The sequence below is a fragment of the Podarcis raffonei genome, chromosome 17, assembly GCF_027172205.1.
Source record: "Podarcis raffonei isolate rPodRaf1 chromosome 17, rPodRaf1.pri, whole genome shotgun sequence".
Classification (NCBI taxonomy): domain Eukaryota; kingdom Metazoa; phylum Chordata; class Lepidosauria; order Squamata; family Lacertidae; genus Podarcis; species Podarcis raffonei.
In genome coordinates, this window is record NC_070618.1 from 11,494,602 (window position 1) to 11,515,841 (window position 21,240).

Genomic DNA, 21,240 nt, shown 5'->3' on the forward strand with positions numbered 1-21,240 from the left:
TGCTGGGGCATGACATTTGTGTTATGGGGTGCCTTGGGGCACTATTTTGTCCCAAGTGCTATTTAACACCTATATGAAGCTGTTGGGCGTGGTCAAAATGAGATCTGGAGCAAAGTGTCACCTTAAACCAGAAGCAGCGGCTGGCACAGAATGCAGCAGCTGGATTGTTGAATGGGTTGTCCTGTTAATGCCCTATAACACTTCTGCTGTGGGAGCTAAACTCATTCCCAATATGCTACTGGGTGGAGTTCAAGATTTTCCTCTGGCACTTTAAACCCTAAACAACTTCAGACCACGTTATCTAAGGAACCGCCTTTCCCCTATATATTCTTGCCTAGCAACGGCACTCCTCAGATGGGGCACTGCTGAGAATACGGCATGCCCCATAGGTACTAGGAGCTTTTCATGTCGCAGCCCCAGTCCTCTAGCTGAAATGAATTAGGCACCAAGCGTAATAATGTTTAGGTACCTTCTGATTTTTTTTTTTAAAGAAGGCTTTCCCTGAGGTGTGACCCAGTCACTTATAAAATATTAACTGTACATCTGTAGAAATTGTGTGTTGTTTTTTTTTTTAAAAAAAATAGTTTATATAAATAGATTTGTTGTTTTTAGAGTTTGTGACAATTATTTCAATTGTTTTTAGAATTTGTGCTTTGGGGATTTTATCTTATGTTTAACTTGTTGCCCACCACATTGGCCTCAGGCTGTAAATCAGTTTATAAATCTTAAAATAATTATTAAATAACTTGCTCTCATTTATTCGGCATTAGCCTTGCTCCTCTCTCTCAACCCCTTCCCACAGGTCTTCCTCTGTGGTCCCCTCTTGCTGTTGAATCTGAGGACGAAATTTCGTTGGGGCAGCGACCCCACTTTTTGGCTTACATTACTCTGTAAATCGCCAAGCACATTTGTAGCACTGTTCAGTAAATCAGGTTGAGGATTAAAAGGCTGTCTTTCTGAGCCAACCACCGCCCACACCGTGGTAGCCTAACCCCAAGGCCTAGATAAACTTGCCTACAAAAACAAGGGAGTTGTCAAAACATCAAGCCAGTCACAATATATATAGCTGGTGGGCCATGTTTAGCTGGGTAGAAAGTTGTGCAGACCTGATTTATAGCATAGCATAGTTTGAGATAATGAGAAGAAATATTGTCTGGGATTTATAGGGCTACTTAGGTTCTTGGAAAGGGGTTGTTCTTGCATGGTGGCGATTATATATATATATATATATATATATATATATATATATATATATATATATGCAGTTTATATTTTTATTAAATTTCAACAATTTCACATATACACACCAAAACATAATTTTTTCCCCTTTGGTTTTATCGACTTATCCTCCTGTTTTCCATGGTGTTATTAATTCTTCCCCCTTACTGCACCCTCACCATCACTCTTAAATCACAACCACCATACAATAATCTCTATTTCCTTCTGTTGCTCGTAGTTCAAATCCTGCTCATGAATTCATCATATGATATATATATATATATATATATTTCCAAAAAAGGCTTCCATTCTTCCACAAAACAATCATCATTAGCTTCTCTTATTTTGACTGTTAGCTTTGCCAATTTCGCATAGTTCATCACTTTACTTATGCATTCTTCTTTGCTGGGAACTTCTTCCTTTCATTTCTGTGCATAAAGAAATCCCAGCTACTATGGTTACATACATAAACAGCTTATGGTAATCATCTTTTTGGCGACTTCTGTCCCTATAATCCCTAAAGCAAAGCTGCTTTTTTTAAATGACTCCCTTCTTTGAACAGCTCCGTGGGATATAGAGTACTGGTAGCCCTCCTAATGTTGTTGGACTACAAGTCCCATCATACACATACTGGTTGGGACTAATGGGAATCCAACAACAATCTCTGGAGGAGCACAGGTTTCGCACTGCGGCCTTTGCTGCCATTACCATATAAACTGATTCTGAATCTCCCCCTCAGTTTCAAAAGCTATTTGCCATATGGCATGGAGGGTTGCGGAAACTACTACAGTGGTACCCCGGGTTACATATGCTTCAGGTTACATACGCTTCAGGTTACAGACTCCGCTAACCCAGAAAGAGTGCTTCAGGTTAAGAACTTTGCTTCAGGATGAGAACAGAAATCGTGCTCCAGCAGCATGGTGGCATCAGGAGGCCCCATTAACTAAAGTGGTGCTTCAGGTTAAGAACAGTTTCAGGTTAAGAACAGACCTCCGGAACTAATTAAGTACTTAACCCGAGGTACCACTGTATTTAAAAACAATAAAGAAAAAACCCTCTCTGGGGGGCAGCTCCTGAAAGTAGTTCCACAGTCCTTTGGATTCTAGCCACTGAGATTTACAGCAGAACTAATCAGCTAATGAGAAGAAGTACCAAAGGGAGAGACATCATGTTTTCCTCGCAGTTCTGGCTAAAAAGGTTGTTAAAGTCTTCATTCAGCATTAGGTTATGGGGACTGCGGAGCTGACATTTATATGAGAGTGCTTAATTTTAGGTGGTCACCGATGGGGCTGAGATGCCAGCCGACTTTTGTGGAAGAGGGGACGGTGCTGGAAAGCAGCAAAGTTGTTTTTGTGGATATTGATTGATTGATATGTTAAAATCCCCACTAAGGGAATAATGTATTTGGTAAAATGCTTCTGTATATTAGTATTCATCCCCCAAAATATTTATCCTTAACAGAACGCCGTCTCTGCAAACAGAACAGAATGTTGTTCTGGTTTATTAGCATGCAGTATCTGCCTTTTATTCTAATAGTCCCTGTGCAAACAAGTCCCATCAAGTGTGATCTATCAAATATGATTATTTCTCAGGAGCATACCAATTTTTTTTGGGGGGGGGGGAGCTATGATGAGGTCTACAAAGTAGCCACAACAAGCAATCTTAAAATATAGCTGGTGCACCCAGTAGATGACTGTGGTCTGTGGGAAAGTTCCCCCTGCAAGTTCCAAATATCTCAGAAGCCTGCTCCACAATAACTCAGAGCAGGGCATTTACTGTGGCTGCACTTAATGCACATAATGTGGAATAAATAGTGTTCCTGTTGAGATATGGCAGGTGCCCACTAGTGGAAGTTTCCAGAAGCAGTTGAAGACATTTTTGTTGGATAAATGGGTCTTTATCAATGAGCGTCCACTAGTCTTGTTTTAAATTTGTAGTACAGTATTTGCATTTTTAATTATCTTATGTGTAAATTGCCTTGTGGTGGTTGTTTAGGAGGCAATTACTTAATTTATTAATTGTAATCATAATAACTGTCCTGTCAGAGTTCACCACAGTCAATTCCACTTAAAGCTTTAGAATGGGAATTAGAATCATGGGAATTAAGAGTCGGAAGAAGAGTCAAAGATCATCATGGAGTCCGGCCTCCTATTGAAGCAGGAAAATCCATTCTTATGGCATTCCTGATTGCTAGCCTTCTAGTTCTGCTTAAAAATCTTTAATGAAGGAGTCCACCACCTTCCAAGTGTGGTCTGCTCCACTGTCAAACAGCTTGTAGCATTCGGAAATTCCTCCAAATGTTTAGGTCCTGTCCTTCAGTGCAGCAGAAAATTTGTTTCATCAGCTATGTGATGTTGGCATCCAGGGGTTGAACGGCCAGCGGGCTAGCCCCCAGCTGGATCGTCTCCTTCCAACCGTCATGCTGCAAAGATCCTTCGACCTCTGGTACGACATAAATCAGTGACCCAAGTCTGCTGACATGGGCACACTTTACTTAGCAGAGCAAACTGCGAAATGAAAGAGGCTTGAGACTTGTGGAGACATACTATATACTATGGATTTATTAAACATAAAGCAAGACAAAGAAACATGTTGTCTCTCCTTGCCATCTCTTCCGAGAGAGAGAGAGAGAAAAGCAAAAGCATTACAACACAGCGGAAGTTCCGCTTACGCCAGCAAACAGTGCTGGAATGTAAACAGACATGTGACATGTAACAATCCCATGTCTGTAACTAAAGGTGGAATGGAAATTTCCCAACATGTGACACCCCATTGAATATTTGAAGATGGCTATCGTATTGCCTCCTAATCATTTCTTTCTTCAGTTGCAGGCACAGCTAGCTTAGATTCCACTCAGTTCAAGGGGACTTAGTGGTGATTAACTTTTCCTGGATTGTGCCAACTTCCCTACCTTGATATTTAATCTTCAATATAGCCAAAGGTAGGCCTTTGACACTTGCTACGAATCTTGTCCCCCGCGTAGGCCCCAGCTTGGCTAAACCCGCTGAAATGTCAGCCTTGGTTCCCATTTTGCATTTCCTCAACTCTTCCTGGGATCCAAATGTTCTGGTTGCATCCTTTACTACTCCTGACATTTTCAAGTCCTTATTAAAACCCACTGCAGTTAATAACTTTATTTCACTGCACTGAAATGTTAGGAGCTGTTTTAATATCAACTATTTTAACTATATTTAGCCATATGAGGCAAGACATACGATAGAGTTGAGAATGATCAGATAAGGGCCTTTAAAAAAAATGTCATTCAGGGCTGTTGGCTCACATGTAAATGTCTGGCTCTGTTTAGTCATCTCCAGCACAGACCTCACTCAGATGATTCTTATTCACAGCTTTCTATTTGCAACCCTAAGATGTTTCTTATTCTTTACAAAATTGGGTGGTGTAGAAGTTAGGATTAGACTAGGAGTTGGGAAACTTGGATTCAAATCCTCGCTCAGCCATGAATGGATGACCTCAGCCATAACTTAATTTAGGAGATTGGTGTGAGGATAACATGGAGAGATGGGGACAATTTAGCATGTAAAGTACTGCCTTTAGGACTCTATGGGAAAGTGGGATAGAAATATAGTATAACATATAAAAAGTCTTTATTGAGTTTTCAATATGTGACAATCATTAAATACCATATCTACACCTGTTCTGCACCAGAACACCCTATCTGTTCAATAATACTAGATATTCTGCAAAATGACACGAGAGCAATTATTTTTTCATATTTTCTTGTAATGACTTCCTTCTCAAGAGTGAACAACCTTCCCCTTTATGTCCTCCATTAACTGCCCCAAGGGATCAATTTATCAATTATAGCCTTAGTTATATTACACTAATCATTCATTCATAGCTGCAGTCCAGAATCATTTGTTCTGCAATTTACCAGAGATATTTTTGTTTCTCATACTCAATTCAACTTTCCAGTCCCCCACTCCCAAACATGGAATGTTTTTATATCCATAAAGCACATGCTTTAACATTTCTTCTTAGGAAAGCCTTCTTTGGGGGAGAGGAATAGTAGTATTTTTATATAAAAAACCTTGCCATTATTTTACTTCTGTTACCATTTTATTTTATAACCTTTGTATGTTTCATATCGAACTTTTACACATTCCATTTTGTTAGCTGCCTTGTTCTTTGGATAGCTCAGTTGGATAGAGCATGGTGCTGATAATGGCAAGTTTGCAGGTTTGATCCCCGTATGGGGCAACTGTGTATTCCTGCATTACAGGGGGTTAGACCAGATGATCCCTGGGCCCCCTTCCAATGCTTAAATTCTAAGGTATATTTCAACTCAGTGTTTTCAAGAGAGTTTATTCCTACATGCCTGCGGATTATTAATTTAAAAGGTAAAGCTGTGATTGTCATATTTTTTGGACTCTAACTTGAATACTATGAACATAACAGCCTAAGTACTGCAGACACTAATACCAGTGGACAGATCTACATGACATGATTTGCAAAGCATCCTAAGAAACACCACTAAGGAGAAAAATCTGAAAAGTTGTGGGGGACCAACTAGCCTCTAATTTCCATGATTACCAAAAGCCAGAAGAATATCTCTAATTAAGGAACCAGCATGTATTCAAAGTATGTGCTTCCCAATTAGAAACACTCTTTACCTTAATCCTATAATAAAGTGTTTCCGTTTTAATTGACTCTAACCATGAATTTCACCAGCATATTTAGAAACAACAGAATTCCATCCTGGCATCCTCTTCATGTCCCTATTATTTTAAATCAGAAGTTTATGTATACTGGGATGCATGCCAGCTGCACACCAGAGTTTCCTCCCATATATTATCACTATTTATGTGCTCACACATGGAAATATATCACGATGACAAAGAAGGATGTGCATTTTATGTGTACAAGATGGATGGAGCTTCATTACTCGCAAGTGAAACAAAGGAACCTTGTCCCAATTAGATACTGCAGCCTCTTCATTATAGGTCTATGCCTTTCTCTGCATCGAGGCAATGCTTTCCGATGTTTCTTGCAAAGCAATAATTACTTGTTACTCTTTCTAGTAGCTTAGAAGACTTACTGGCAGTAAATTATCTCAGGATGCAGAGCTTTTAAATGGAGTCAGTCCACAAATTGTTTTAAATGGAGTCAGTCCACAAATTGTTTACTCATCAAATGCTGAGTAAACAAATAATAATAATACTTATTATTGTTGTTATGAAGTACATGTGTGAACACAAAATTTGGAGAAACTGATTTGTGTACATGTCTGGAGAAGTGAAGTATAAGCACTATGGGGCAGCTCCTCAAATCCAGAGACCTCAAGTCAGTTTTTCCTACTAGCACAATTTAGTCATTTTGGTGTATTTACATATTGACTTTGTTTTTTGTTGGTATGTTTTTAAAAAGATGATGATCCTCCCTATAGAGGAATACAGAAAGTGGAGTCCCCTCAAGGCCATGTGCTTTTTAACTTGTTCATTAATCACCTAGAGTTAGGTCATGAAGGTTGCCATGTTTTCAGAGTACAAACCTCACTCAGTGTGCGGCAGCTGTGAAAAATATGAATTCCATATTCGGGGAACATTAAGGAAAGGAAAGGGGGGGGAATTGCCAATATCATACGGCCATTATACAAATCTATGGTGTGACCCCAACTTAGGATGCTCAGTGTAGTTGCTTGCCACTCCTTAAAAAGGATACTGTAGAAGAGCTGGAAAGGCTAGAGCAAGCAAAATGATCAAAGGGGCTGAAGCAAGACGTTTATGAGGCAAGGTTACAGCATTTGGGGCTTTTTAGTTGAGACGAAAGGCAGGTAAGGGGGACATGTGACAGAGGTGTATACATGGTCTGACAAAAGCGGCTAGACACCCTGTCGTAACACTACAACTCAGGGCTATCCAATGAAGGTGAATTTTGGAAGTTTCAGGAAAGGCAGGAGGAGGTACTATACTTAACTACACAGCACATAGTTAATCAGTATGGAATTCACTCCCACAATGATGGCCTCCAGCTTGGATGGCTTCAAAAGGTTACAAGAATTAAGGGAGGGTCAGGAGCACCTCCACCCTCCATCGTTCAGCCCAAACATTGAGGTCCTCCTCTGAGGGTCTTCCGCTGGTTCCCTCACTGCGAGAAGCGAAGTGACAGGGAGCCAGGCAGGGGGCCTTCTCAGTAGTGGTGCCCTCCCTGTGGAATGCCCTACCTTCAGATGCCAAGGAGATAAAGAATTGCACAACTTTTAGAGGACATCTAAAGGCAGGCCTGTTTTGGGAGGTTTTTAAAGCTTGATGTTTTTATTGTGTTTTTAAGGTATGCTGTAAGCCGCCCAGATGGGTGGGGTATTATTATTAATAATAATAATAACAATAATGGGCATTAGTACTAGAAGTGATGCCTATATTACCTGCAGAATCAGAGGCAGCATATCTTTGAGAATACCAGCTGCTAGGAAACAGCAGTAGGATAGGGCTATTGTGCTAACCACAAGCATCTTGGTAGGCCACTGTGAAAAGAAAATACTGGACTAGATGGACTTTTACTCTGATCCAGAAGGGCTTTTCTTACGTTCACTCCAAAGGAAGAGATTTGCAAGTCAGAGTGAATATTCAGGATTATGGTGGGGCATTCCAACAGATCACAGCAGCCCAATAAATACAAGAAAGCTATTGCCTTAAGAAAGAAACCCCAGTAGACATATGCACTTTTACTCTGTGATCAGATTTCAAGCATTCATCCAGCTGGGCAAGTTGATAAATACAGGAATAAGCCCACCATGAAAGCTCTTCCATGGCAGGGTGGTAGTTTAATTTCTCAGAAGCTGGCTATGTATAATATTAGAGGAATACATAAGAAGCCACAGAATGCACTGCTGGCTGCAAAATTCAGCTTCCTTTTGTTTTAATTTTATTATTTTTTCCAGTCAGGCTTCTTGGTCTTAAGGCTGAAAAGGTATGTTTGGAATTGTGTGAATCTCAGAAGTCAGAGGGATGGTTAAATAAGGTTTTTAGTTTTTAATTGGACAGGGTTTCTGTCCCCTGTAGCCAATGAATAATGCAAAATAAGCAAGAATGCAAATCTTCTCACTTGTTTTGCATAATTTACACATGTAGCAGATTCTGGATTTTCTTAGCATCTTATTAAAGTTAGCGTTGCAGAATTGTACATTTAGTACAGAGTACACACAGCTCTGCCTTGTGGTTTGATGAAACGTTTCCCAGCTACTAAAAATGAAGCTTCACTGCATTAGCTAAATTGGTTTTAGTAGCTATCGATTGTGGACTCTGCTGTGCAATGCCCATTTAACAGTGCTAAATACCATGTTTAAACCAATGGAAAAAGCCAGCGCAAAGACAAGCTAGGAATAACTGCCTGTTCACCTGCTGTGGCTTGACATCTACCACCTTCACGGAAATGAGATTCTCATTCTGATGATGCATGTAATTAGCTCACAGTTTTCAACATAACTCATGGGGCTTTAAAAAAAAACAACCACAAAAAAACCAACAGCTCATCCTTTAGTTTTTTTTCATTATTGGTCCTTGGGAGAGAATGGAAACATCACTAAAAATGCTGAAAACAGGTAAATAAACCTCACCCTTTTTTTGTAACTGCAAAGGAAGAGAGGGAGAATTGCAACCATGAACACCAAGAAAGCAGAAAGCATTCTGTGACTGGGAAGAGAGGAAGTCAGTGAACCATCTATTTCTTCACTGCTGTCTTGATCCAACAACCACTTAAACAGAGTTGTTATTAAGTGGTATATAAATTGTCTGAATAACATAAATAACTTCTTTACGTGAGCCATTACTTGGACATTTTCTGGTAGATCTTCACTCTCACTACTCCTAGTCTGTACCCTCCAACATTTCTCCAATGAAAAAAGGGACGTGCTATTCTATAGTAGTAGCAGCAGCAGTAGTTGTTGTTATACCCCACCCATCTGACTGGATTGCCCCAGCCACTCTGGGCGGCTTCCAACATATATAAAAACATAATTAAATATAAAATATTAAAAAACCCCTTTCCTATACTGGGCTGCCTTCAGATGTCTTCTAAAGGTTGCGTAGTTACTTATCTCCTTGGCTTGTGGGTCACATAACTCCATACTCTCCAACGAAAATAGGGGCGTCCTAAGGAAAAGCTGGATATTCCAGGATCGAATCAGAAACCAGGACAGCTTCTGTAAATCACTGGCTGTCCCTGGAAAATAGGGACACTTGGAAGGGTCTGCTAGTCACCACCAGCAAGTCAGAACTTGGAGCAAAATGGAAACTGAAGTGCCATGGATGTTGAAAATTATTCCTTCCTCAGGCTGTGTTTCTGGGCACCTGTAGGTTTTGGGGTTAGGCCAGGTCTGCCTATACTCCTTTGAGGCACGCCTATTTCACAGTGAATTGCAGGGCACTTCACATAACAGTTGCTCTCCCCGCAATATTTATCCAGTCCCTCCCAATCATGATGCCCAGCCACGCAAAGCCTGAAGGACTTCAATTTATTATCACGGATCATGATGTTATTTGCCATCAAGTTGAATGGAGTGCCAAGTAGTGGCCAAGCAGCAGTTTTGTAGCTCACTCTTAGGAATTTGTTCAATTCCCCAGGCTTACCCTAATAATAACTTAAACTGACACCTCCAGTAATCGCTGACTTGTTTTTTCAGGCTGAGTTTTAGAGGAATGCCCTTACATGTAAAAGATTTACAACACACAGTCATTGAGAGTGATAAAATATTCAAACTATTGTCTATAGGAGCAACAGGGCAGATGATATATGTTTGTTCAAGTAAAAAATAAATACAGAAATAAAGGAGAATTCCTGGATGCCAAGATCCAAGTTTGGGGCAGGAACACTTGGGTGACAGAACTCCAGCAGAGATTTAAAATCACGAAATAGGCAGCAAAGTTAAGCACTGAAATATATTTAAACTATGCCCTTCTAAGTGCCTTCAAAAGATTGCATCCTCTGTTGGCATAGAAAAAGACCGCACACTGGGTAGGTTAAAAATGGTTTACTTACAAACTCTGCAAAGGTCAGATTCATGTGCTTTTCCATACAACATTCAGAAAAAGCAGTAGAGGCAGTAAAACTTGGCTTAGCTGCAGTGGTGAAAGTTCCTAAATTATTGGAACATACAGCAAATCAAGAGTGGCTTGTAAGAGCCATTTGGCTCAGCTGGAGCAACTAATTTAGCTTCCTCACATACTCAGCTTTTCAGGTAGTTTGATTACCTTCCACTCAAGGTGAGGGGGAATGACCTAGCTAAGTCTGACAGTACAGCTTACTCTATGGCATTAACCCCTTCATGAATTAATTAGACTTAAGCAGAAAGGTTGTTCTGTTCACACAGGAGAGTAAGCCCTAGGACTGAGCTGTAAGGGAGGGAAATCTAACATGTTTTTGCAACATGGCAATGGAAGGTGAGGTGGGGTATAAATTGTAAGTGCAAGTAGAATAGTACCTCACTCAATCTTTCTTTAGCTGTGGGTCTATTTAAGTCACAGAGCTGGAAATATATATTTCGAAGCTCATTATGCAGCATGGAATTATTTATTTGTTAAAGCTGTGCATTAAGCCACTACCATTTTCTCAGCTGTATGCCACAACAAGCTATGCGGTACCTTTCATATTTTAATGCATAACCATTTATGCTAAGGTATTGTTAATGACTCCGGATATATTTTTCACAGCATGCTAAGAATGAAATAACGGCTAATCCAATATTTTAGATTTCAGAAACTCTCCCTTTTCTATGTGATTGAAGCTGCAAGATGCAAGTCCAAAGGCTGTTTGAACAATGCTCCAAGTAGCTAAGAAACCCTCCATCAAGAGAGCATCAGTTTTCCTTTAATCTGTGTCAAGAGAGAAGTTAGACAAAATCCTCACTCACCCACCCCTTTTCTCACATCCAGGCACCGGATTATTCCTTTGGTGCAAATCCCCAGTGAAGTAAATTCTGATTACAAAAAAAGGAATTATGAGGATTTCAGTCTCTGTAGGATATAATGCTATGAACATGGCGCAACTATGTGTAGGTGCTTATGAATAAAAATAGCTTCAGTGATCTCTTTGGTGTTTTTAAAAGAAGTTATTTTAATTGTATTTGGTTTTATTTTTAAAAAATTACACACACACACACACACACACTCTGCAGGTATGCAGCTACAAAATGAAGAAATAAGCAAGCTACACCCCAAAAAACTTAAATGTACACCCCTCCAAAAAAACAACACCAGAAATTTACATTAGCTTATCTAATTTGTTAGCTCACAACAGAATCCAAACCCAAGATTTGCTGGGATGAGTGAGTTTGGAATTGGTAGATCTTGGGCTGTCCTGGCCATGCTAGGGTTCAGCCAGGGCTACACCACTGTAACACCTGCAGCCTGGTTCATTGGGGATATGCTGGTATAAATCCCTCAATTCTGGTTCAGCCAGGACTCAGACAACAGAACTTAAGTCAGCAGAACATAGGCCTCACCCTCAAAAGGGTTGTTCTGGGGGTGTGGTGAGGCAAGGACAGAGTTACACCTACTCCAAACCTCCTTCAGGTTAATCATGTAACCTGACAACCTGGTGGAACATAGGCTGGCCAAAAGAATGGTGTAAGTCAATCTGTATTTTAAAGGCTTGTTTTGTCTCTGTCTGGCATGGGCTGATTCAGCTGCCAATAGCCCAGCTCCTGAATGGAGTTTGAAATAGGGTTAATTTACACCAGCTTAACTTAAGCTGGAAAAGACCCTGGTGTTGGGAAAGATGGAGGGCACAAGGAGAAGGGGACGACAGAGGACGAGATGGTTGGATAGTGTTCGCGAAGCCACCAGCATGAGTTTGACCAAACTGCAGGAGGCAGTGGAAGACAGAAGTGCCTGGCGTGCTCTGGTCCATGGGGTCACGAAGAGTCGGACATGACTAAACGACTAAACAACAACAACTTAAGCTAGTGTGAGTTCTACCAATTTAAGATTGCTATGTCCATATGTACAAGGTAAAAACGGTAAAGGTAAAGGACCCCTGGAGGGTTAAGTCCATCTCGCTTTCAAGGCAAGGGAGCCGGTGTTTATCCACAGACAGCTTTCTGGGTAATGTGGCCAGCATGACTAAACCGCTTCTGGCGCAGTGGGACACCGTGATGAAAACCAGAGTGCACAGCAACACCGTTTACCTTCCTGCCGCAGCGGTACCTATTTATCTACTTGCACTGGCGTGCTTTCGAAGTGCTAGGTTGGCAGGAGCTGGGACAGAGCAGAGGTGACCAGAGGCATACAGCACAATCCTATGCATGTCTACACACTTGAGTTTCATATGGCTAATTTCCAGGGATGCAGACATAATCACATGGTCTGACAAATGAGGTGGAGTAGGCTTCTACTCTGAGCATGACTTAGTTGAGTACCACCCTTTGTTCGTAACTTACCAATAAGGAAGCAAACTTGGAGCCAATCCTACAGCTGATATTCCTCAAAAGCATGTGCCAATGACAGCTTAGGACAGCGTACGGAGGGGGGGGAAAGCATTCTGTCTACTACAATGTCTTATTCCCAGCCGGCCGCCAGCAATTGTTGCTGACATACCTGCACATTTACTGCACTGTATGACTTGTAGCATTGCTCAACAGGTTAAGTGGTAATATCTTTTAACGTGGCTCAGGAAGCAATGTCAACATGTCTGAGATGCTGTCGCTTATTGGTGTTGCTCACACAGCCAGACTGTCAACACAAGTAATGCTTGTTTTTTAACCTGACTAGATCAAACTGGCATGCAGTCAGGGCTGCTTCTCAAGCAATGTGTGACTATCATATTTTAAAAGGTTTGGAGATCTGGGCCCAAGTTGCCTGCGGTAGATGGTGCAGATGTGTTTAACAGCCATCACCTCCCTGCACCTTCCACAAACCACCCAAGAGTAGGCAGAAGCGAGAAAAAAGGATTGAGACCTAACAGGGCAGTTTTACAATTACACATGGCTAGGTGGTCTCTCCATGCAATGGCTGCCTAGTTATATAGCTGAGCTTGTATTTTATCTGCCTTGTTATCAGTTGTCATTCACACTTTAGTCCTTGTCACTGTAGTGATTTTAAAAGTTGTTTTGTTATATAAAGAGTTAAACGTGTTTTTTGGCTTTCCCTTCCCATAATTTTGTACAGCTTCCTCTTCCTCCTCTTGATTTCTTGCCTTCATTCCCACTCTGCCCCCCCCCCTTTCCCCTGCCATGGGTTGTTTTATTAACTAGACTGCAAACGGGACTGTATGACTTTAATCTTCTGCAGCAAAATGAATAAATAAGAAAATATTATAGCACTTTTGCTTAAACACTTAAATCACTTTACATGCTCTATTCCAGCTACCCCGACAATAACCCTATAAGAGAGGCAAGTATTATTATTTATATATTGTGGTGTGTTTGTGTGTTTGGTGGGTGAGACCTGCCTAAGGCCAGTTAACTCATGCAGTGAACCAATGCCCTGTGCTCACTTCTCAGATCTGGCTTCCTAGCTACCCTTTTCTTATTGCACATAAAAGCAAAAGCAGTGACATTGACATTGCTCCCTCTGCTGGGGGGCTTATATGTCTCTCATCCATCAGTCTGATCATAGACCTTACCTATATAAATCACAGAATCAGACTGGTAAAGGTGCCTTCACTTTGGGAGACATCAAAGAGTTACAAGGACGGAAATTTTTTTACCCACTGTTTGGCAGACCAATGCAGATTGCCATAAAATTACAGGGGTGGGGATTTTTTAAAAAGCTGTTAGGCTACACACCACAATTTCCTTGAAATGCTAGGACATTAATTCAAGTTTATAGTTCTGTAATCACTGTAATGCCATGGCAGGGAGGGGGTATCCAAAAGCCCTGCTGGTTGCTAAATAAGTGGCAAGTATTCAATGCACAGGGTGATCTAGCCTTGCATAGTATATAGCCAGAAGTTCTGTCCCTGGTAATAAATACGACGGAGAAATCCCTGAGCCTTCTGACATTTGTTGTTCTTAGTATTGGTGGTGTTATGAAGAACTATGAGGGCCAACAATGTCCACAGAACACACTTTAGGCTTTCTTTAGGCTCTTTAATGCTAGTAACTGGCTGCATTATGAGCAATGACATTTAGGAGTCTCAGATAAACCCGTCTTAACTCAGACACGCACAGTTTGTGACCCACCATGCTGAACACAGCTCACCAATCATACAGGGAAGCCTGCTGTAGCTCAGTAGACATTTTGTTGCCTGCCTTGGACTGCAAAAACGGGTTGTAAAACACTGGAAATAGGTTATGCAGGGACCTTCAACCCTTCTGCAGTGATTCCCCTCGAGTGCTGTCTGTTCGTTCAGAAGCTAGTGAGGTAGCAATTGAACAGGAGTCAGTAGTTATAGCTCCTCCCTACTGCTTCACCTCTTTGCCCAGAGTGCCAACAGATAAGCAAGCCAACAGCCACTGGCAAGGAGGAAGAGCAGCAGTTCTTATCACCTTCCAGAAGGAGGAGTATTAACACATGCCCATGAGTTATCAAGACCTGTAATTTCTGAACATGTGATTTCAAGGATATTGGGCCTTTAGTCACAAAATGCCATGGGGATGTTGTCTTGCACAACAATTTACAGAGGAAAGTAGGTATGGAAAGGCACCCAATTGGTGTGAAAATTGTTTGCATGTTTTACAAAACACAGAAGCAGCTAGCAGATACAGCTATATATGCAAAGGCTTCCCAGATAACTGGACCCACAGCTTGATTGGCTAGTTCTATGGATAACAGTAAAGAGAGAAAAATGGAGGTAGGGAAGATGCCAGGAATCTCACAGGCTAAAATGCAGCCCAAAGTGTTAAGGTGTGAGTGAACATATCAGACGACACAGAGATTCTTCAAACAGCTCTTGTTTATTCACAGGCCAGAACAGAACTGAACTGAAGGGTTCGGCCAACTTGCTTATACAGAGCTCAACTACAAAGCAACAGTAACAACTTTCTGTAACTATCCAATCACTGAATGTCACTTTCAATCCCTTATTTGCATATGTGGACCTGAGTGAAAACTATCTACAGTATCCCCCTGCTGGCCCAGGGTGAGAACTTCAGTACATAACACCAAGAGCAACAAGGCAAATTGAAGTGTAAATGGCTTGCCTTTCAGCCATGTGTGGGAAGAGGGCATGATCAGAAAAATAAGGGAGACAGAGGCAGAGAGGAATGGAAATACTGAAGCGGCAATAATTACCTTTCCCAAAGCAGGGGGAAGGAGCAGAAGCAGTCTCTTAGGTATTCACTATCGTCTCAGAGCCTATTCCTGGGATAGCTCAGTTGGTAGAGCATGAGACTGTTAATCTCAGGGCTGTGGGTTCAAGCCCCACTTTGGGAAAATGATTCCTACATTGTAGGGTGTTCGACTAGATGACTCTTGTGGACCCTTCCAACTCCACAGTTCTATGATTCTACCTGGTTAGGAATGCATACTTCTAGGCTCATTGCTGTAGAATAATAGCCATGCTACATAAATATATCTGTCTTATATAGTACGTGCACCATAACCTATGCTTCTTGGTTGGGTGGCGTCTCACATGGGAAATTTATTAATCTAAACCTAACACAAAAAGAAAACAACTCACAATTCAACTTCTATAAATTTTGTTTCATTGCTCATTGTCATCTGAGACAGCTCTGCTAAGCTCACTGTTTGCCTTTGAATAAATTCAGTTTACTCCCGGCTGATTTACTTTAACATCCAGGTTTGGAGACATGAGATTACCTGAATAACATAAACACACATTCTGCATGGAGAGATTTTGCCAAGCACAAATATGCCAAAGTCTCAAATAATGTTATGCCAAGCTCTATATGTGAAAACTATCAACGTGGCTCCACTTCTCTCCTTAGTTCTTAGACATTTGGGGGCCTGAATCTCCATAAATTATCACCATTGGGACTAGAAAACTACGGTGCCTGTCTCCATTCCCTAGTAGTCAACGAATTTCAAAAGCGGATTTTGAGGAAAATACACATGTCCTTAATATATTCATGACAAAAGCAAAGCTGTATAATAAACCTAGCGATGGTGACATGACTTTTTAACAGAATAGCTCACAATGTGCTGATTAAAAGGTATTTGTAATCATATATATATATATATATATATATAGAGAGAGAGAGAGAGAGAGAGAGAGGGAGGGAGGGAGAGGGAGAGAGATCATTGTGCCAGGCCATATCCTGTAATTTTTTCATAAGGCGCTAATTTCCATTTGCAATTTTTGCACTACCAACAAGCACTGTGGGGGTTCCACCTGCTACTATATTCTGACTAATTCTGCACAATTTTTACCTAACAATACACATGCAAAAAAAAAGAAAAGAGAATGATAATATTGATTTAACCAAACAAATGCTTTGGTTAATGTTTTTGGCACTTTGGAAACCATTTTGTAAATTGCATTGCACTGAACGGGAATATATCCTGCTTCCCACCCTCCGCCCCCCCCCCATATTCACAGCACAGATAAGACACCATTTGAAGAGATATGTAGATATCGTTTTAGAGAACAGCCTTTTCCAACCTGTTACCCTCCAGATGTTTTGGACGGCAGCTCCCATCAATGCCGGATGGCCAGATGTTGGGAGTTATAGCCCAAAAACATCTGGAGGGCACCAGGTTGGGAAAGGCTGTTTCAGAACTTCAGGACACAACACAGATCATGCAGTATGAACAAACCAAAAGTCAGTCTCTGACTGGAGGAGTCTGGAGGAGACTCTTGAGAGTCCCATGGACTGCAAGAAGATCAAACCTCTCCATTCTGAAGGAAATCAGCCCTAAGTGCTCACTGGAAGGACAGATCGTGAAGCTGAGGCTCCAATACTTTGGCCACCTCATGAGAAGAGAAGACTCCCTGGAAAAGACCCTGATGTTGGGAAAGATGGAGGGCACAAGGAGAAGGGGACGACAGAGGACGAGATGGTTGGATAGTGTCTTCGAAGCTACAAACATGAGTCTGAACAAACTGCGGGAGGCAGTGGAAGACAGGAGTGCCTGGCGTGCTCTGGTCCATGGGGTCACGAAGAGTCGGACACGACTAGACGACTAAACAACAGCAACAAAGTTATTCGCCAGTAGATAAAGACAGAGGCAGATCAGTGTAGGTGAACAGGTGTAATAATAATAATAATATTAATATTAATATTAATATTAATATTAATATTAATTTATTTATACCCCGCCCATCTGGCTGAGTTTCCCCAGCCACTCTGGGCGGCTTCCAATCAAGTGTTAAAAACAATACAGCATTAAATATTAAAAACTTCCCTAAACAGGGCTGCCTTCAGATGTCTTTTAAAGAGAAGATAGCTGCTTATTTCCTTCACATCTGAAGGGAGGGCGTTCCACAGGGCGGGCGCCAATACCAAGAAGGCCCTCTGTCTGGTTCCCTGTAACCTCACTTCTCGCAATGAGGGAACCGCCAAAAGGCCCTCGGCGCTGGATCTCAGTGTCTGGGCTGAACGATGGGGGTGGAGACGCTCCTTCAGGTATACAGGACTGAGGCTGTTTAGGGCTTTAAAGGTCAGCACCAACACTTTGAATTGTGCTCGGAAACGTACTGGGAGCCAATGCAAATCTCTCAGGACCAGTGTTACGTGGTCCCAGTGGCCACTTCCAGTCACCAGTCTAGCTGCCTAGGTGTACCCTCCCCTCACACACACAGGTGTTCTAACTAACAACACTCTGCCCCAATGCTTAGAGCTGGAGTTGCCAGAGTGGTGCCCATGGACATAACGACACCCTAGAGGGCTTCCCCTGTTGCCTGTGAAGTCTCGTAGCACCCCCCACTTTCCCCCTCATCATGAGGGTGGGTACCTTCCCCTCAGCCTTCAGTATATACGGCACACCGATGCAAAGTATTCCTCTGACAAATCATTCCTGTTGAAAGGAAAATCGTTGCTCATATCCTCTCATCATTTGGCTTCATATTCCGATGCAGGAGTTGAAGAAATCCCTGTGCAAATGAGAGGCCATAAAACTGTTTCCCCCTCGGCTCCGAAGGAAGACAGCAGCTGTGAAAAGTGCCACTCAGCACTACTAATACAAAAAGGCATTATCGTCCCTATCTATGTGCCACCCAGGAGCATTGCCAATCTCAGGGGATGAAGAAGGCGAGCCACATTTTTAAACACACACACCACTTATCAGCAAAACAAGTAAGGCAGAGGGTTAACATCTATCAGTCAATTTTATATCATCTTCAGGCAATGGATTGGAACTCGGGAGAGTTACCGCATGACACTGAGCAATTCTCTGGGCCCGATTCCTCCCCACCCCCACACCTGCCGCCATATCCTTAAAAAAGAGAGTTGAAAGTGACTTTTCTTTTCTTTTCTTTTTTGTCATCCGATGTTTGACATCTGTGAGAGAAATGTACACTGACAAGGAGCAAATAATCAAAGCAAACAGCTTTCCTCACAAGTTATGTCATAGCAGCCTTTTGGGTTACATCAAGTGCAAGGGCACCAACACATTTTGTTATTATTTTGGGGTTTTGCAGGCACTGTGGGACGGAGAGAGAGGAGGAATGGTTGCGGGTGCTCCCTAGCAAGAACAAGGATAAACCACTGAGAGGTCTTTGGTTTGAGTAGTAGGCGGTGCATAAATTTTGTTATTCTTTAAACACGTGGGTGGCGCTGTGGGTTAAACCACAGAGCCTAGGACTTGCTGATCGGAAGGTCGGCGGTTGAATCCCCGCGACGGGGTGAGCTCCCATTGCTCTGTCCCAGCTCCTGCCCACCTAGCAGTTCGAAAGCACCTCAAAGTGCAAGTAGATAAATAGGGACTGCTCTCGGGCGGGAAGGTAAACGGCGTTTCTGTGTGCTGCGCTGGTTTGCCAGAAGCGGCTTAGTCATGCTGGTCACATGACCCGGAAGCTGTCTGCGGACAAGTGCCGGCTCCCGGCTTCTTGAGCGAGATGAGCGCGCAACTCCAGAGTCGGTCACGACTGGACCTGATGGTCAGGGGGTCCCTTTACCTTTACCTTTAAACACAGTTACCTGCCTTCCTCCAGATGTTCTTGGACTCCCATCATCCCCAGCCAACATGGCCAATGCTCAGGGATGATAGGAGTTGTAGTCAGGCAACATCTAGAAGGATGTTTTGGTGCTGACATCATCAGCTGGTGCCTGCATAGGCTTGTGATGTCATCACTTTTGCTGCATAATCACTGATGGTGCAAGATATCTTACAGTATGTGATAAATAGAAGGAGGAGGCAGCATCAGAGTGGAGGATGAGTGGATAAATCATTGAGGTGGTGGTGAGAAAGTTAATATATGTACGATCTATGGTTTTATTGGGGGGTGGGGCAGGGAATCCATCCTAAAAGGAGTCTTTGATTTCTAGTTTCTATCTCAGAATTGAAAGTGATGCATCTATGAAACAGTTCCATTCTAATCCCCTCACTTGAGTCACAGGGAACTTTGTTCACCCTTTTCCTTATTTATTGCTATAATCTGAAACATAGCAGCCAACCTGCAGGTGTGAAGGCGGTATAAGTGTAGACCAGGCATAGGCAAACTTGGCCCTCCAGATGTTTTGGGACTACAACTCCCATCATCCCTGACCACTGGTCCTGTTAGCTAATGATGATGGGAGTTGTAGTCCTAAAACATCTGGAGGGCCAAGTTTGCCTACGCCTGGTGTAGACAAATAGTGTTGCTTATGAAACACCCTGCATTGGGACATGATGCTTTGATCTAAGTCAGGGTTTCCCAAACTTGGTTCTCTAGCTGTTGTTGGACTACAACTCCCACCATCCTTAGCTAGCAGGACCAGTGCTCAGGGATCATGGGAACTGTAGTCCAAAAACAGCTGGAGACCCAAGTTGGGAAATTCTGATCTAAGTGATGGTAGAACAGTGTTGTTGTTGTTGTTTTAAAAAAATGCTTTTATTAAAGGATTCTCATAGTTAAGAAGGGTACATACAGCATCTCTGTTGTCAATTCATAGATTCCTTTCTACAGGTCAGTTACATTTGGTTTCAAAAATACTGTAGAGTACTGTGTGCTTATGATAATGCAGTAATTAAACCTGGATTCAACATGGCAACATCACTACCAAAATATTTATTGTAAAACATTTCTATCAGCAGCACCTGCCTTTTGTATTCAACAACTTATGTGTGCGCCTGGAATAAATCTTTAATGTATTTTGAAATGGAACATGAGAGCAATTGAGCACTAAATGTCAATATAGCAAAAGGTTTCCACCTTGTGTGTTTGCGTATTTGACAAGGATCTACAGAGGACACCTTCCTCTCCAAGTCTGATTTATCTTTAATCTGCTGAATAGGCACAAATTTTCCTGTATAAGAGATAAGCGGGAAGGTACTCTGACAGTAAATCCTTGATTAGTAAAGGAACAACTGAAAATCTCTTGCTGACCAAGCTCTCTTCTGCTTGACGCAGTTCCTGCGCTTTGCTCTTATGCTGTTTCGTATATGAGGGACAGCAAACAGAACGCCTCCCAATTCCAAGAAAATGACAGGACTCGGTTTCAGTTTGGAGCCTGATTTAATCCCCTCTAGGAGCTGTCACGCGGGAGACCGGGGTTCGATTCCCCGACGGGGAGATGGTAATATTTGCGCCTGCCAACCTAGCAGTTCGAAAGCACCCCCGGGTGCAAGTAGATAAATAGGGACCGCTTACCAGCGGGAAGGTAAACGGCGTTCCGTGTGCTGCACTGGCTCACCAGATGCAGCTTGTCACGCTGGCCACGTGACCCGGAAGTGTCTGCGGACAGCGCTGGCTCCCGGCCTCTAGAGTGAGATGAGCGCACAACCCTAGAGTCTGGCAAGACTGGCCCGTATGGGCAGGGGTACCTTTACCTTTACCTTTTTAGGAGCTGCAAAACACATCTTGCAAAAACCTGCTTCTCATGCTGCCTTGCAAACAAAACACACTGGGGGTGATGGGCCACTGTCAGATTAGCATGTGTACTTCAGCAGTTTGGGCACCTTATAAGCACTGTCTGTTGTATTGAAGGACCCTTTTATGTGTTGTTGTTTTTATAAAAAAAAACCCACA

At 42.3% G+C, this 21,240-nt stretch overlaps 1 protein-coding gene and 1 non-coding gene across 11 annotated transcripts in view; one reads left to right on the forward strand and one right to left on the reverse strand.

Moving 5' to 3' along the window:
• The window catches only part of NRG1 (neuregulin 1), a 526,342-nt gene that overhangs the window by 391,662 nt on the left and 113,440 nt on the right, over nucleotides 1-21,240 (reverse strand). The gene's annotated exons all lie outside the window — the stretch shown is intronic.
• TRNAN-GUU (transfer RNA asparagine (anticodon GUU)) lies at nucleotides 15,472-15,545 on the forward strand. The gene has a single exon. It is a non-coding gene; the product is annotated as a tRNA-Asn (tRNA).